General features: G+C 36.4%; 1 protein-coding gene across 5 annotated transcripts in view; it reads left to right on the top strand.

Annotated features, from left to right (window-relative positions):
* The window catches only part of ZFAND3 (zinc finger AN1-type containing 3), a 323,061-nt gene that overhangs the window by 220,671 nt on the left and 83,722 nt on the right, over nucleotides 1-18,668 (top strand). The window lies entirely within an intron of this gene.

The raw sequence follows: 18,668 nt of genomic DNA, 5'->3' as shown, positions 1-18,668 counted from the left end.
CAAGTTGCTAGTCCCTGGCAGAATGCAGGACAATATCATACATTCCTTGAAAAGTGAAAGCAGTCTCCAAGCCACACACATATTGAAGAGTAAAGGATGGAAAACTAACTGGCTCAGGAGGTTTAAGCAAGCACAAACTTTGATCAATATGTGACCCCCTAGGTGCCTAGGTTAAAAGATAAAAACAAGGGAAAGTCTGAGCAGGGTCATCTGAGAATATACACTGCAGGTAAATGAACTTCACAGATGTAGTCCAACCAAGTCACTAAACAAATAACCACCCAACCAAAGAGGGAGAGTAAGTAATCAGAGTTGGTATATAACATGTAATCTAAAATGGCCAGTTAAAAGAAAATTTTTTCAATTAAAAAGTCAAGTTTTTGACAAAAAGTTACAAAACATGCAGAGAAAATGGAAGTGTTACCTTATGCAGGAGAAAAAAACAGGCAATAGAAACTGCCTTTCAAGGGGTCCAGATGTTGGACATAGACAAAGACTTCAAATTACAATATGTTTTTAAATTGTATAATTGTAAATATGTTTAAAGGAAGGTGTGATTACAATGATTCATCAAAGAGAATATCAATAGATAGACATAAGAAAAATGTACCCAATAGAAATAGAGAAGGTAAGTAGGTAAGCAAACTTTAACATGTAATAGTAAATTTATGAATATATTTTAAAAGGTAAACTATCTGGTGGGATTTGCAAAAACTGTAAAATCGAGTTCATTTTAATTTTTTTATGTTTTTTTTTGTTTTTGAGAGAGACAGAGTGCAAGCAGGGGAGGGGCAGAGAGGGAGGGAGACACAGAATCTGAAGCAGGCTCCAGGCTCTGAGCTGTCAGTACAGAGCCTGATGTGGGGCTCGAACCCACGAGCCATGAGATCTTGACCTGAGCTGAAGTCAGACGCTTAACTGACTGAGCTACCCAGGTGCCCCGACTTCATTTTCTATATAACATATACTTTTCTCACTTGGACAGATGATAGTTTCCATTTAATTCTGTTTGCTTTATAACATACCAAATTGCTTCAGAATTTGTATAAAACAATGTAGCTTTTGCCTAAGGAGTAGGATCTCAATTCTAGTCATGTGATATCCTGCTAACCCAACATATTTTTTTTCTTTGAGCTACTCAGTCTTTTAGGGAAGAGAGAATAGGTATTCTGTGGCCATTTCTAGCTTAGAATCTCTTAAAGGGTTGTAGAATGTAATGGGTAAGCACACACAACATGTAAAATACCAGGAAATGAATACAAAATCTTTTTAGTTTTATCTGAATGATAGCCAAGCCTTGGGTACCTCTCCTATTGTGGTCTTCCTGATGTGTGGCACAAGCTAGCCCTCTGGGGTTCAGCAGAATAGAATTTCTGCCATGGATAGTTGAGTGAACTTCACCTCTCACCATGTCAGTAAACACTGTATATTGCCATATTCTCATCCCAGATTTTTCAAATCGTGAAGTGTAACATTTCAATCAGAATGAGCATTGTTGGAGTACTCTAGCTAGGCATAACCCATAATGCAGGAATTCATTATAAATAAGAGTTGAAAATCTTTTTTTCCCTGTGTCCTGGTTTCTTAAATAGTCAGACATTTTCATCCTTAAATAAATATAATAACTTTAATTTTCCTTTAAGCTGACCCAGTATTCACTTCTCTCTGGTAAGAATTTAGATTATGTGATAGTTCAAATTTACTGTTCCCAAAGAAGTGTGATAATGCTTGTTTAACGAGCATTAATAATAAAAAATTTTCTACCAGCCAGGTTGCCCTGCAATTAGGTGATGATGATTATGTAATTAATGGTAAGGCATCAGCTGGGGGGTACATGCATTAAAGTAGATAAAAGAAACAGCCTGTCCGTACCCAGAGCAGGGGGCACAGTAGCACATCTATTGCGGAGGGGCCACACAAGGGCCCAGTCACTGCCAGTGCTCCTTAATCCAGATGAGGACTCTTGGGGTCCTTTAAGCTCACCTTTGTCATTCTCCTGAGGGTTAGGTGTATAGGTTGCGCTCTCTTGTTCCCTCTCCTCTCTCCTGGAGACTAGCCAAGGGTCTGCCTATTGACCAAGTATAAATAATTGATAACAAAACCAGAGTATTCCTGACTGTGTACTGCAATATAGGGTGAATCAAAGATTAACTTTCCAGACTGCACGTCCTTAATCTTTTTTTTTGGGGGGGGGGGGAGGGAGTGACTTTTCTTTTACACGATCTTAATAATAAGGGGATTGTGTGGAAGGATATGAGCTAATTAATACAAGTGCCAAAGAACAGAGGAGGTAGAGAGTTAAAAGCAGAGTGAAGGGCTACACTCTGCTCCTTCATAGTTGTCTACACATGGAGCCAGGGGGCTTTCCAGGGCTCTGTGGAGCCTAGACAAGCAGGACTTCACAGATTAATCAACTGATCCAACCAGATGTCTCTGGTTGTAGGCATCTCATCCTGTCTTTTTCTCTGCCGTTGCTGTATTGAGGACCCTAAGAGTAGAAGTGACTCTGCTTCAAAGCTTTATTACCCTCTAGCCTGTTGATGACACTTTGCTCTCTCCTGTATGGCAGAGGTAGAGGTGGTACATGTAGTGTAGCCCTTTGCTTGCAATCAAAACAGGAGGTTCTGCTTAGCATGTTGGTCCATTAGCTCTTTATGAAAGGGCTCATGACTTTTTATTTCATACAGATATTTTTAAATGTGTGAACTTTAAATGAATCTTACCAACTAAAACTCAAGCAAATGTACCATTTTAATTGGATTTGGGAAGGATGTGCAAGAGAAATTATTTATAAAATGGAGTATTTTAAAATGGTAAGGTTCATCCTAGGCCTCTGGGAAGCATTCTGAGGCAGGGTCTTCAAAGATGTTCATATAGGAAAAGTTAGCTGAAAGTCATTTCCCCACATCTGTACGTTAGTTTTTTTAAGAGAGAAAATAAAGTGTTTCTGGCATAATTTAGAAGATTCAGAATTGTCACCTGAACATTTTCAGTGTCAGTAGACCTTCCTAGTCATTTGCCTTTGCCAAATAACAGTAGTCTCAGATTTTACATGTCATTCTAGATGCAAAGGTTTGAAAGCAAGGCACACCAAAAAGGAGCTGAATCTGTTACTGTATAATCGGCTTTTAGGACATCACTGCCTCTCGAAGCTGTTGGATTATACCCTGAAACGTGCTTGGCTTGAAGCTCAAGTTAACTGATACCTGGCTGTTTTTGAGGTCAAAGTAAAACCACAGATACTAAAGTGAACAATTTAGTGTTTTTGTTTTTAATATAAAATTACATTTTGTTAGTAAAATTCAAAAGGTGTGGGGTCTTGTTTCTACAAGTTAGTGCCTTATCCCCCTTAAAATTTCTTTTTTACCAAATGACAATCAGTCTTAACAAAACTAAAGATTATTTGGGAAGAATGAGAGGATCATAGGATATAAAGAATCTCAAGAGTTTTGCCTGACTTATGTCAATGCTTCTTAGCAACTTGAAGGTTAAATTTGTCCATAATCAGCTTTCAGACATATATGGAAAAGCCTAACTGGCCACTCTTTCCTCTTTAACCTGTTCCATACACATTTTCATTCTATGTTTATTAAGGATTTGTAGAATTTTCCCAGGGACTTTTCTCAGAAGTGGGAAGGAGGAGAGTATATTCCTAAGCTGGAGTAGTATTTACAAGTTAAAATGAAAATATTAGATGCATGTGTGTCAAAATGGATGTATGCCAAACTAACATTGAGGAAAAGCTAGTTATAGTATGAGACATGCAGTATAGTGTCATTTATGTAAATTTTTAAAACTTGCCTGCGTAATACAAGTAAAATACATGATTTACAAGGAGACATTCCAAATCCATGGTAATGGTTGAAACAGAAGAGCACTAGGGTGGGGAACCACAACTCTATCAGTACTTTTTAAAAAAGTCACAAACACACACGTATCGCAAATACAATAGATACCAAAATTAGTTACTTCTAAGTGGTGAGAATGCAGGTATTTATCGTTTTCTATGTCTTGTTTTATTAAAAACTTTTTTTTTCAATGTTTATTTTTGAGAGAGAGAGAGAGAGAGAGAGACAGTGTGCAAGCAGAGGAGGGGCAGAGAGAGAGGGAGACACAGAATCTGAAGCAGGCTCCAGGCTCTGAGCTGTTAGCACAGAGTCTGATGCTTTACTGACCCAGCCACCCTGGCACCCCCTTCTATGTTTGTTTTAAATAGATTTTAAAATACGTACTTATTGTCTAAAAAAAGGCAATTGTGACATAATGATAGAAAATAATATTCCCCTTCTTAATTCTACTACCCGGATATTACTGCTCCTAAACTTATAATGCATCTCTATTAGACTTTTTGGGGGGAGAAATGGAGAAAAGCACTAAAAAAGAATTATAAGTTTTAATTGTCATATACAGATGGTATATTAAACATAGTATTTTGTAAACTTAGATTTTTCACTCTTTTCCCCACTCTTTCTATAAGGTACAGATCTGCTTCATCTCCTCTTAAAGGACATTTTGATGGTTAACACTGTTGAACAAAAGATTGTAGTGACTATTTTATACATAGCTTTTTAAAAATTCACTTTATTTAGAATTGTTAAATTGTGGGCCATTCATATATCCTAAAACTTCATCTTAACCATTTTTAAGTTTACAGTTCAGTAATGTTAAGGACATTCGTATTGTTGTGGCAGCCAATCTCCAGAACTCTTCATCTTGCGCAACTGAAACTTGATACCTGTCCAGCTGCCCACTTCCTCCCCATCCCAGTCCCTGGCAGCCACCATCTTACTATCTGTCACTGAATCTGACTACTCCAGGTACCTCACATAAGTGGAATCATACAGTATTTGTCTTTTTGTGACTGGCTTATAACAATGCCGTTAGAGGTCATCCACATTGTAGCATGAGACAGAATTCCCTTTCTTTTTACTTTTTAAGGCTGAATAATACTCTGCCATGTGTATATACCTGATTTTGTTTATCCATCTACTCATCAGTGAACACTTGGGCTGCTTCCCAAGTACACACCTTTTAAAAACTTGTAATTTTGGTACAATTTTATATTTACTTTATGCAGATCCAGCATTTTTTTACATTCTGCCTCATTTGTTTTATCATTCTGTATATGTATGTATGGGGGCACACATGTGCACATCTTTTTCTGAACCATTTGAACATAAATTGGAGATGTGCCTTTTTATCCTTAAATATTTCAGTGTATATTTCCTTAGAAATAGGGATATATTCTCTTATATAACCACCACAGTGAAGTTATCAAATCAGGAAATCTAATATTGATACTGTTTTATTATCTAATCCATAGTCTATAATCACATTTCATCAGTTTCAGTAATCCCCTTTATAGCAAATTTTTCCCCTGGATCATAGTCTAATTCATTGCATTTACTTATCATGTCTCTTTAGTTTCCTTTAGTCTAGAATTGTCCCTTAGCCTGTTTTGTTTGTTTTTCCTGACCTTGACATTAGTGAGGAATGCGCATCATTATTTTGTAGAATGTCCCTCAGTTATATTTTTCTGATGTTTTTTCATGATTAGGTCAAATTATGCATTTTTGGGAGATATTTCACACAAATGATTGTTGTATTCTAATTGCATCCTATCGAGAGGCATGTGATTAAAGTGGTGTCCCCAGATCTCTCTACTATAAAATTACAGTTTCCTTTCTAATTAATAAGGAATTTGTGGGTAGGTGCTTTGAGACTACTATATAAATATCCTGTTCCTCATCAAAATTTCACCCAGTAGTGTTAGCACCCACTGATGATTTTTAGCAACCACATTATTTCTTCTGTATTTATTAGTTTTCTTTCTCCTGTAACAAAGAGCTTTCTCCTCTCTTTCATTTTAATTACATCAGTATGAACCAATGAATTTCTATTTTATTCAATAAGTTAGACTTCATTACTATCCTCTTTTTTTTTAAAGGTTCAAATTGTCCTAATTTGGCCACTCTGAATACCTTCAACTTGATTTCTGTGTTCTTTTGTTACATCACCATTATTTTCTTAATATGTACACTACTTTTGCACTTGTTTTCCTTAAAACAGTTTTCTTAAAGTAGAATTGCTGAATTGAAAAGTGCACATTTCAAATAACGTATGGCCTGAGTAAATCATACTTGTGGCTGGCCCGTTTGAGGTTGGGAAAAGTACACTTAAACATTAACCTGCTGCTTTTAAGAAGCATAAGGAGTACTTGAAAAAAAAAGTGTAAGGAGTTTTTGTCATTACTGGTTTTCAACTAAAAGAAACATCTGCAAGAAAGGGAGAGAAAGAAGGGTTTATCTTTCATTGCCAGAGTTTTAGAGTATATTCTAGAGAGTAGATGATTGGCAATATATAACTTACATTAAGTGATAAAATCTACTTGGAAAAGTTACAGCTTAACATCCATGGCGGGGGGGGGGGGGTGCATTTGCCCAGAACAAGTTGATTTCTTCTCTGTGCCTTACTTTCCTCATATATAAAATGAAAATGTATTGGATCATTGGTTTTGTAACTTTTTAAACCACATCATGCAGTAAGAAGTACATTTTATGTTGTGATCCAGTATACATGTATGTGTGCCTAATAATGCATATTTGTAACAAAGTCAAAAGTTATATGAAAGAAAATTTAGCCTTACTAAATCTGCAGTACACTCCATTTCTATTCTGTTTCTTTAAAATGCTGGTGGTACCTTTGAAATTGTTTTTAGATTGAAAACCTTGTAGTAGATTATTTCTAAAAGCTCTTCAGCTCCAAAATCACATGAGTATATTTTGTGATTTAAAGTGACAAGGAGAAAAATATAGATTTTGGGGGACAAAGTCTGTCATGAGAATAGTCACAAAGAGCAGTTTCTCTTGTATAGATAGTTGTAGCCACTTCAACAAAAAACAATTCCATAAAAATCTAGTTCAAAGTCTTTACTATGTCTCTCCAATTATAATCACTGCTAGTATAAGCCAGTTTTGCTTCCCCTTCCCCCATTAAATTGACCCTCTCTACCTTTTTCTTTTTTCTTTTTCTCTTTTGCATCCATAGCAATATACTACCATTAACAATGTGAGTGTGGGGTGCCAGGCCCCACGCAGTCAAAATTCTATGTGTAACTTTTGACTCCTGAAAAATTTAACTACTAATAGCCTGTTGTTGACTGGAATTTGTTATATGTATTACATAGTATATTCTTATGATAAAGGAAGCTAAAAAAAAGAAAATGTTACTGAAATCATAAGGATGAGAAAATATGTTGACTATACTGTATCGAAAAAAATCTGTATAAGGGGACCTGTGCATCTGAAACCCATGTTGTTCAAGAGCCACCTGTAATTGCTACCTAGGTTGCATTAAATTCTGTCTGTGACTTAAGTGGTTAATGGAAAAGCTTGATGGGGAAAAAAACCTTATTGCTGGATTTGAATTTGGTTGAAAGTAAGACCAGCTCTCTTAGGTTTTTAAAAGATGTATGGAGAAACACTGTTGTCTATGCAAATAAGCTTGTAACTATATTTTCCCTATCGGACCTGTATAAAATGGAAACATGAATAAAATGGAAACAAAAGCTCATCCTTTACCCATCTTGCAGAAGAATTTGAGCTCCTGAGCTCTAGAGCCACAGTTTACTCTTGAGTAGGCATGCCAGCATCTCTAATGCCTCAGCAAGAACTTGGCTGTAGAGAATGTAATTTTCCTTGTCACTCTCAGTTTTAGTTTTTAGGAAAAAAGATGAATGGAATTTAACATCCATCAAATTGATAAGCACAGTATTAAAAGAGAAATTGGGAATGTGCTGCCATCCTCCTTGACATGCTAGCTTGTTCCCTTAAGTTTGCACTACAGTGTTACTCACACAGAGAGCCAAGTGAGATGGTAAATCACTTTCATGAAATGGGAGCTTTGGGGCCGGTTGTGTTGGGAAGATGTTTTTGCTCTTGATAAAGTACATTCGAAAATGCAAAAGTAATTGCTCTCTCTTTTCAGAGCATATCTTTTTAGGTTTGTATGATTTGTGCTGAGACCATTGAAGTGTAAACTGCAAGGGAAATTGTACTGCTTTGGCAGTGTTGTACCTAGCCTCCTATACATCTTCTCATTTTTGTTTGTCCATTACTTTTCAACTTCTCACAGTTTTAGATCTGTTACTTAGACTTGGCATGTCTTGCCTTGAAACCTGTTCAGTTCTATTTGGTTGATATTTCCACTGCATGCATTCTTTGCCCTAAAGGGTAAAGTGAAAAAAAAATCCATAACTATGGTCTACTCATAACAGAAATGCTAACATAGTTCATGTAGAATTTTATTCCTAATTTAATATACTCACAAATTTTCTAGTAATTTTCCTCCCTTTTGGTTTTATTAGTAACCTTCACTCAAGTATAGATATAGACATATGTATTATTTATAAATGCTGATCTTTATGAAATACCCACATAAAAATGAGATTGTGGCATTTAGTTTTTTATGTGTCACTACTTCTTTCCAAAAAATGGTAGTAAAAAATAACATATAGAGTACAATAGACTTTTTCTTTTTAAATGAAGGAATCAGGAAAAAGGGAAAATTCAGATTGATTAGTAGGATAAAGACAAGAGAAATTTGTACACAAATTCACACCCATAAACATCCGTATAACTGTTAAAGACAGAGTACAGATTGAAACCTGAGCTTCCTAGGAGCCAGAGCAGAAATGGAAATGCAAGTAGTTCACAGATCACCATCCTATGAGCTCTAAAGGAGACAGTGAGAACAGTAGGGAGCAGTGTTCTCAATAACGGTTCTTCAGAATATACTGTTTTACACAGTTCTTTCTCATAACATCCCTTGTAAGAAGCCAAAGGCATTTTCTCTGAAAGATGAGTACCAGCACTGACAGTCCAAATACATCTCCTTTTCCTTTTTCTCACTGGTGAGAATTAATGGTAAATACCATCTCACACTAATGCAAGATCTAAGCCCAGTTAGTTGCCTAAATTAGAAAAAGTTCTAAAAAATTCGATTTACAAGGCCTCTTGTTGGGGTACCTATAGAGTAAGGGACAATTAGAGTTGTATCTGCGTAGAACATTATCACTTAATTTGTTTAGTAGTAATACAACCTTAAAAGGAGGAACTTGTCTATAAATGCCATTAAGCATTTAAAAGATAATTTTAGAATAACTTGCTCCTCTTCCTCATCCCATTCAAAACACATTCACCCATACTTACAAGTGAAAAAAAAAAAAAACCCAACTATTCCCAAATGAAAAAAAAAATATATTTTTTTAAATTTTTTTTTTCAACGTTTATTTATTTTTGGGACAGAGAGAGACAGAGCATGAACGGGGGAGGGGCAGAGAGAGAGGGAGACACAGAATCGGAAACAGGCTCCAGGCTCTGAGCCATCAGCCCAGAGCCTGACGCGGGGCTCGAACTCACGGACTGCGAGATCGTGACCTGGCTGAAGTCGGACGCTTAACCGACTGTGCCACCCAGGCGCCCGAAAAATATATTTTTAAATGAGTTAGTTATGCCAAATTTCATCTGTATTAAGTGAATTTTAGACAAAATCAGACTGGATTATTTAATTAGCATAAGGCAGTTGGTTCCTAAGAAGAACTTTCTAATAATTTGTTTTTTCTTTTCTTTTTTTTTTTTATTTTATTTTTTTTTAACGTTTATTCATTTTTGAGAGACAGAGACAGAACAGGAGTCAGGGAGGGGCAGAGAGAGAGGGAAACACAAAATCCGAAGCAGGCTCTAGGCTCTGAGCTGTCAGCACAGAGCTTGATGTAGGGCTCGAACTCATGAACTGTGAGATCATGACCTAAGCCGAAGTTGGATGCTTAACCAACTAAGCCACCCAGGCACCCCTGATTTGTTTTTTCTATTTGATAGGGAGCTTTAAATGTTTCAGTTCATTGACTTAGTAGTCTTTGTCTATTTGAAAATCAGAATGTAAGGCTGAGTTGGCAATTATTAAAAAATATAATAAACATAGCATGACCTTGTTAACTTAAAACACACAAAATTTGAATTAGGATCACACTATCTTGTATTTCATGAAGGGTTTCAAGTTGCCTGGAAATAGCAGGGTTTTTTGTTTTTTTTTCAGATGAATCTTTATTAAACCAGTATCAGCCTGATAACAGTTTTACTGTGATTCAGATTTTCATAAGACAATACTAGAATTTAATACTTTCTGGGAGAAAGTTTGGATTATTTCCCTGGCTCATGCTGCCCAGTAACCAGAAGCTAGGAAAATCATAGTTAGGATTATTGATCTGCTATTATAAAATCACTAGTAATAATTGTATGTTTGAGACTTGACTTCTTTCAAACCCAATCTGACTTCTTTTAGGCCATTTTGGTCTGTGATACTTTTCATAATATACTGTGTATGCTCCACTTGCTGAGGGGAAAAATGGGCCTGTATGCATACACAGCATTGCATTTAATTTCCCAGATTTAACCCAGAATTAAATGCAAAATTTTCTGGGCACACATATTATAAACTCTGGATTATACATGTTTCCATATATTTACTGCTCCTTTGATGGGAGGATAATACTTCTCTGTTCTCATCATCAGATTTGGCCATGTGATATCTTTTAACAAATAAAACGTGAAAGAAAAAGTCATATGCCACTAGTGAACAGAAAATGAGGGTACAGTTGCAGCTTTCCCTTTTCCCTCTACCACAAGAGCAGTAGTGTTCCGGTTAGAGCCACTCTTTCATTCTGGATTCCTGGAATGAAGACACATGTGAACAAAACCAACAAACTATTTTTGTTGTAAAGCCTCTAGATTTTAGGGTTGTTTGTTATTACAGCCTAAATTATCCTAAGATGACTCACCATATAAGAACCCCAGATTGAGTCTCTATTCTAGACCTAGATGAATGTTTTGACATTCATTTGTTATTCATTTAAAATTTTATTGAACACGTCTGTTTCATGAAGGATACCTACATTATTGCCCATCAGAAAAGCCCTATAGAGTAGGTTTTTAACATTTTTTTTGCAGGTGAAGAAACAAGTATGGACTTTTTTATGGACGCTGCTTCTAAGAAGCTTAGTGAGGATCAAACATAGGTCTGTCTCATTCTCTTGTATCTCTACTATCCTATTTATCCAGTTGCACAGTTTCCTATCTATCTGTTGCACATATATTGGATAAATCATTTTTTACCAATATATGGAATTAATAATTCAATATTATCAAACAGCAAGACTTAAAAAAAATATTTTAACGTTTATCTTTTTTGAGAGAGAACACAAACAGGGGAGGGGCAGAGAGAGGGGGATAGAGGATCCAAAACATGGTCTGAGCTGTGAGCACAGAGCATGATGTGGGGCTCAAATTCATCATGACCTGAGCCAAAATCAAGAGTCAGGTGTTTAACTGACTGGGCCACCCAGGCGCCCCCACATGCCTTTAGGAGAGGTTTACACTTGCCAATTAACCACAGTAACCACTACTCCCTATCCTTTAGGCCAGCTGTCTTTATACATTTCTAACTACCTGATCCTTGAAAACTTTTGAATTTATAACCCCAAGATTGGCTTACATTATTAATGAAACCGAGTTAAGTATAATTTCCATTTTTATTGGCATCAGAGAAAATATTTTTCATTGCCAGTCTTGCAATAGCAAAGTTTTAGAATACTGTGCAAGAAGCCAGAATGGAATAATAAAAATCCTAGAGACTTACTATGTACCCGGCATTGTTCTAAGACTTTAACATGTAGTAGCTAACATAATCCACACAGTAACCTTATGAAGTAGATAAAATTATCATTCTCATTTTATAGAAGAAAACTGAAGCCAGAGAAGTTAAATAACTTGCCCAAGGTCACACAGCAGTGAAGAGGCTGAGCCAGGATTTGAACCGTCGGATTCCACACTCCTAAACACCATACTATGACGGGGTAGATAACTGCATGAGCTTTTCTCATGAGTGGAGAAATCTCTTACCTCTTTTGATGGTGGCTTTTATGTAAAGCACAAGATTTTCCTTATATTCTACAGCTTTTTCATAACCAGCCATAGTATTCTTCAGAAAGATCTCTTGTTCTTTCTACTAGTAGACAGATGCCTCCTGGAGATTGTGAATCATGCAAACATACATTATTTTGATAAAAATTTGTCTTTTTCTGAGCATCCCGTGATATATTTTAATAGGTGTAATGACAAAGTGTTTAGTAAACCCATCACTTTATCCTTTAAAATTTTTTCTTTTAGTAGTTTAAAACAGTGTGTAGTCTGTTATTTTTTGGGAAAGAGATTGCCATTCTTAAAATATACCATAGTGCATTGTTTGAAAAATAATTATTTGTGCTGAACATTCTGTGGATTTTATCCTTAGGAAATGTGTGTCTCAGAAGTTACCACCACCACCCCAAGTTGAAAGTCCTGAAGCAGATGAAGAGATCAGCTTGGCAATAGGGTTAAATGTAGGAGATTGGTCGTATGTGACCTGATACGAGATGGTGATGCTGAGAACTGAGTGGAAATGGAATACTAGGGGGTGGGAATAGCTCACTAAAGGTAAGAGGTGCCCTCCTGGATGGAAGGAAGCCAAGACAACAGGACCAAGTTGTAGGGGTATCAATGGCAGGAGCATGAACGCTGCTCCCCTGCCACTTTGCAAAAAGGGACATATTAGTGGGAGGTATTTTTTTTTATTTTATTACTTTTACATGGTGAAATGAAGGGATAGTATTATGAAGACTGTAGGTATAGTTATAAAAACAATCAGAAATCTTTGAAAAAGGAGGTAACCTGACTTTTTTGTAATTTATTCCCAAATACTTTTCTAATTCTTTGTTCCATTATCGCGTCTTTATGGGCATTTGAAACCTTAAGTCTGAACTGGAAAAAAAAAATCTAGGCTCCAACATCTCCAGCAGTTATGTTCATTTTACACCCATGCCATTGTAGTGATTTGTGAATGATAGTAGGGACTAATGGCCTGAGGAGAGGTCTTTAACTGGTATGAAGGATCAGCTACAAACAGGTAAGTCAGAGGTTTTTGTTTTTAGGTTGTAATTGGCCTTTGTTTTGTCAGCTTTTCTTAATATTTCCACAATTTTCCTAGCCCTACCAATACTTCTGATGGTTGAGCTATATGTGTAGGATATGTGTGTGTGTGTGTGTATGCACACACACATACACATGAACACATATATGTATACACACACACACACACACACACACACACACACACACACACATCAGCAAATGCTCATCTTGTTGGACCTAGGCTAATGTCACAATATTTAGAAAACTTCTCCCTGTGTTGTCGATTTTTAAAAAACTGACACATTTTGTGGTTAGACAAATGAAATAAATAGGTCGCTGGTGCATGTTATTGTAGTACTAATGGATCTTTAGATATTTGCTGTAATGTTAACATGTTAATTTATGCCCTGTAAATGAGTAGGAGACACTGTTACTGAAAAAACTGTAGAGTCTGCACAATAAATGATGTATAAGAAATAAGCCTTCCTCCAAACAACTTTTTTTGCTGGTTCACACTTCTGAGCAGTAGGCTCTATAGGTGTGAAGAATCTAGGGACTGTATAATTTGTGATACACCAGATTATAAAAGAAGCTTAATTACTGATAAGAGTTTCGCTTGTAAGCTTTGTCAACTTCATATATTCTCTTGTTGACTATTTTTGCAAGAAGCATTTGAAGACATACTTTGGGGAGCAGTGTAATATTATTTCTGTTCTCAAAGGCTTACAACCCTGTGGTCTAGACCTAAGCAAATAGGACTTGAGAGACGTTTCGAGTCCTATCAGAACTAGTTACCTGTGGTGAGTAGAAAAGAAGAAAACTTTTTATGTGCAGGGATAACTTGTAAAATGTAAACATCTGCTTACTGACAGTGGTGTTTAATATTTTTACTGTATATAGAAACATTCACTTCCTATAACTATTTTGTAGCAATTTGAAGTCCGTTAAGTTCTGAGACAACTAATAAATTTTTTAAGCTTAGTATGTTGAGCAGATCAAATAAGTTATATTCAGCAAATGTATATTGTGTATTATGTGGCAGATATAATATTGTTTTGCTAGGGGCTAGGGTATACAGTGAATAAGACCTTCATTTATTTTTCATCCAACAAGTATATATTAAGTGCTTCTGTGGATATAATCTTAAGGGCTTCCCTGAGGACATCATGCTTACGTTAAAGTTCAAAGATGAGTAGGAGTCAAAGCAAATGGCAAGATAAAGAAAAATAGTCACCTGCTGTGATCAAAGTACTCCAGGTTGAGAAAAAGCATGGAAAGTTTGAAAAACAGAAAGGACCCTTGAGTGACTGAAGTAGGAGGAGGGAGAGGAGAAGCAGTGGCTTAAGAGGAGACTGAAGAGATAGCCAGAAGCCAGTTCTTAAACAGACTTGTTAACTTCTAAACCGTGTTTATGATTTTGGATCTAGTTATAAAGGCAAGGTGCGGCCATTCAAGGGTTTAGGGAGGAAAATGAACTTACGGGAATTTGGTTTTTACACCACCATGCTAGTTGTTTTGTGGTGAATGTATTAGAGCGGGCCAAGAGCTAGTAGGATGCAAAGGAATCAGATAGAATACCATTGAAGGAATCTGACAGATGATGACGACTTAGGTTAGTGTGGTAATGGAGAAATGGCTGGGTTCAAGAGATATTGGAGTTGTAAATAACTAGATTCAGAGATTTTTTGAGATGTACAATTAAGGGTAGGAGAATATGGAGTCTGAGATGATTCCCTTGCTTCTGGCTTCAGCCTCCAGGAGAATGTTGGTGCCATCCCCTGAGATGGGAGGAGGGCAGAAGACAAGGGTCTATAGTTTCTGAGATATACCTCAAAGATTCATGGGCACAGATGGGGACACAGGACAGGAGTCATTTACCATTAGTAGGATGTATGTGGTACGTGGGAGATTGTAATGTATATATTTTAAACTGACCTGAAAATGTCAATTAGTATCAAAGCAGTATCAGACAGTGTCTATTCTGAGATCAGTGAAGACAGTCTCAGTTTTAAAGAGAAGGAATCATTATGAGAATGTAGGTGAGAATATGGTAGGGTAAAGTTTTTTGTTTTTTAAGAAGCTAAAAGAGATTACTAATGAAAGAAAGTTTAAATGAACCTAGCCATATTGAGTAGATCACTGTTTTCCCCATAAGATAAGATCCAAAGTTTTAAGTTTTTAAGGTGTTAATAGTAATCTGTCCTTGGTTCTTGCTAATTTTTGTTCCAACGAGTTTGTTTTTTGCTGAGGCTTTTAAACCCAGGTTAACATCCAACTAGGAGAATTTTTTTTTTTTAGGATTTTAATCAGAAGGCTAAAACTGGTTTATGAATTGGCTAATGGATAATGGGTTTGTAGCTTTTAAAAATAAGGCATCTAAAGTTTATGATTGGGGTCGGGGTAGGAACATACAGCTTTAAAAACCTCAGAAATTACTTATGAATGGAGGCTCTAGCCTATTTAGGACATAAATTGGGGGAAGGGATGAAGAGAAGGAAAAAGAACCCTGTTCTTGTAAAGGAGGCCTTTATATAATGTCTTCCATGAACTAAACTTTTAAGATTATTGAATTTTTATTTGCAACGTTTCCACTTTAATTGGCTATTTGAAGCATGAAGCATTGTTATGGTGTGAAATGCTACAATAAAGCTTCCAGTGGGAAAATGGAATTCTAACCTGTAATCTGTAGATCTATAATCTACAGTCAGGTGGAGTTTGGAGACTGGGAATGGGATGTGGGAACTGGAAAAGTAACCCCTGCAGTCTGCAAGCTGTTGCATTTTGGCAAGCTGGGCAGTGGTTGCTTCACTGATGTTGGCTGTAGCGGGAAGAGTATGAACATAAGAATCACATAAACCTGGCTCTCAAAACCCTAGCTCCAGCACTTGTTAGGAACAGGCAGATTGCCCACCCTTGCCATGCCCCACTGTCCTCTGCTAAAGTATAAGGATGGCATCTACTGCCCAGGTTATTTTGAGGATTAAATGAGAAAATGAACAGAAGGCCTCTGACAAAGTGCCTTGCTCATAGTAGGCACTTAAATCATAGCTCTTCTTTCACCACCAATTTGATTTTCTTTATACCCAGCTTTAGTATCTATAATAATGATACAGAAGCCTTATTAGTGGCTGTATAAACTTAGTGAGTTGGAACAAATGCAGTGGAATCTCTCATTTCTACTAATCAATTATGAAAATAGAAATTAATGGGTACTGAGTACATCATCTTTCAGAAATGCTAATCCAGGTGATTTTAGGAGTGCCCTTGAAGGCACACAAAGTAGTTTGTGAGAGGTTTGAAATGACAACGGATAAATAATTTTAAATGTAATCCAGCAATGGGTTTTTCTACAGGAAAACATTTGGCCACTTATCATTCAGTTAGCATTTATTGAGCAGTGTTTTTATCCTGGGGCCATATATTGTGGGATACTGAACAGAAGATTCTTAACGTACCATAGTAGGTCTTGTGCTGTGGGAAATCACAGGGTATTGTGCCAAGAGAATTTGATATTTTGTACCAAATGTTTTAAAAATGCACTTTCTCTCCTACCCAGTTGTTCTGCTTGTAGCAATATAACCTGAAGAAGTTCAATGGAATCTTACTTATAATAGTGAAAAATTGGTAACTGCACAGAGATACAACAATAGTGAATTGGTTTAATTGCATACCCATGAGTGATCACACATGTCTGTATGTGACAAAAAATATTCATGATATATTGCTAAGAGCAAAAAGTAGGTTAAGAAGAGAGTTTAAAAAAAGGAACTTATTATCAAAGAAAGTAAGTTTAGTGAAATCTTTTCTGAATCACTGTTGTGTATTCTCTGCCTTAAAGGAATTGTTCAAAAAGTTGTCCTAATCTGGAAGTGGGATGGGAGTTAAAGGAGCTAAGCAGCTTACCAAATCTGTATAGTACATTGGATATACAAACCAAAGGTAAGTTTTGAGTAATAATCAGATAAAGTATAGTCCCAGCGAGGCTGCTCAGGTGAATGGGCTTGTCAGCAGAGCAGGGCGAGGTGTTGTTACAATGTTCTCAGTCTTTTGAGGTACACTTTCTAATAAGATTGACTTGTGAAAGAAAGCATTGCAAAAGCAATGGGAAAAAATAGGTCCAGTGAGTATATGGGCAAGTAGTCTCAGGGGACTATATTGGCCATTTTGGCTCAGCTGGTACCAGTAGGTCATTTTCTCTTGTGGAAACATCCCATTTCTAGATATTTCAGATTCTAAGAGTTACCTTCATTGAGAAATTATTTTTCCTTTTAGTTGATAATAAGTTAAGCTGCCAGGATCTTGGCTTCTTTTCACTTTTGCACAGCAATCCTATTAATCCAAAGGTTTTTACTTGAGTTTTACAAAACTATTTTGGAAAACTTTATTTAAATTCACCAAGCTTACACCTTTGGATATACAATTAACTCTACCAATTTACAATAATAGGTAATTATTCCTTTTTTTTTTTTTTTTTCCTCATAGAAGTTGATAAGCTCGGAGTTTTCTGGTTTTCCCATTTATGTGAGAACTGTACAACAAATGGAACAAGGCTTTACTGTGGCTGGATCAAATGAAGTGACGATTTCTTCACCTTTTCCATACTGCTTTTCAGAGTAGAGTGATGAAAGGCAGTCTCTCTGCCTGCTTTGTTCACTTTTTTACATGTGGTGCAGATCTGCTCCCCTTCGACCTTGGAATAGACTTCTGGGATTTTTTTTTTCCTTTCTGTGTTTGTTTGTTTGTCACTTGTCAGAAGTTGGATACCAAAAGATTCAGAAAGAAAGGAACAAGAGAGTAGGAACTAAGATGCAAATGTCAGGGCTAAAAGGAAAAGAGAATTCATGATCTTTCTATAAACTGGGAAAATACCTTTTATTTTTAATGACTAGCATTTGTTGAGTACCCATGTGCTAGTTACTTTATGCACATTATCTTATTTAATCCACACTATTGTGAGAGGAAGAAATAATTCCCTCCTTTTGTTTTACAGACAAGGCCCCAAAAGATTAAACAGTTTTCTTTTAGCCATGTGTCTATTAAATAGCAAAGTTAGGATTTGAATCCAGGTCCAACTTTAAAGCTCTTTGTAGTATATAAGCTGCTCATATTGGCCCGAGAGTTAGAAAACTCTTAGGATTTAGCTCTGTGAGTTTCTGGTGACTTGAATTAGCTTTCTTGGCCCTTGCTTTCTTCTTTATCTGTAAGATGAGAGGATTGGGCTGGATCTTTAAAGTTAATTCTGACTGTAAAATTATTTGATTCCTGGGCTCTTTTTTGAATCCGAGCAGAGAATGTGTAGAGATTCTGCTAGCTCTCTTGTGTGTAGCCAGTTTGGTTTGTAATGATGATTTTTTTTTCACCTGATCATCCTGTGGAGGTGCAGAAAAGTCATCATGAGAGAATGGGTTAAAAGAAGGCACATTGTTTCAACTGAAGATTCACAAAAGAAAACTTAAAAGTACTTGAGCATGGAAAGCCTGGGCTGGAGATTTGTGTGGGTGGGACCTGGTTATTGTCTGTGGACACCAATTTCATTTACCCTTAAGTGTTATTGTGCTTGAGTGAGTGAGTTTGTGTGTCTGTCTCCAGACATTGGGGATTGTGCTAGATGGTATAATGATGACTTAGTTCTTTTAGGGCCTTGTAACATTTCCAATTAAATGG

The sequence above is a fragment of the Acinonyx jubatus genome, chromosome B2, assembly GCF_027475565.1.
Source record: "Acinonyx jubatus isolate Ajub_Pintada_27869175 chromosome B2, VMU_Ajub_asm_v1.0, whole genome shotgun sequence".
NCBI classification, from domain to species: Eukaryota; Metazoa; Chordata; class Mammalia; order Carnivora; family Felidae; genus Acinonyx; species Acinonyx jubatus.
This window is presented reverse-complemented; position numbering and strand designations above follow the sequence as displayed.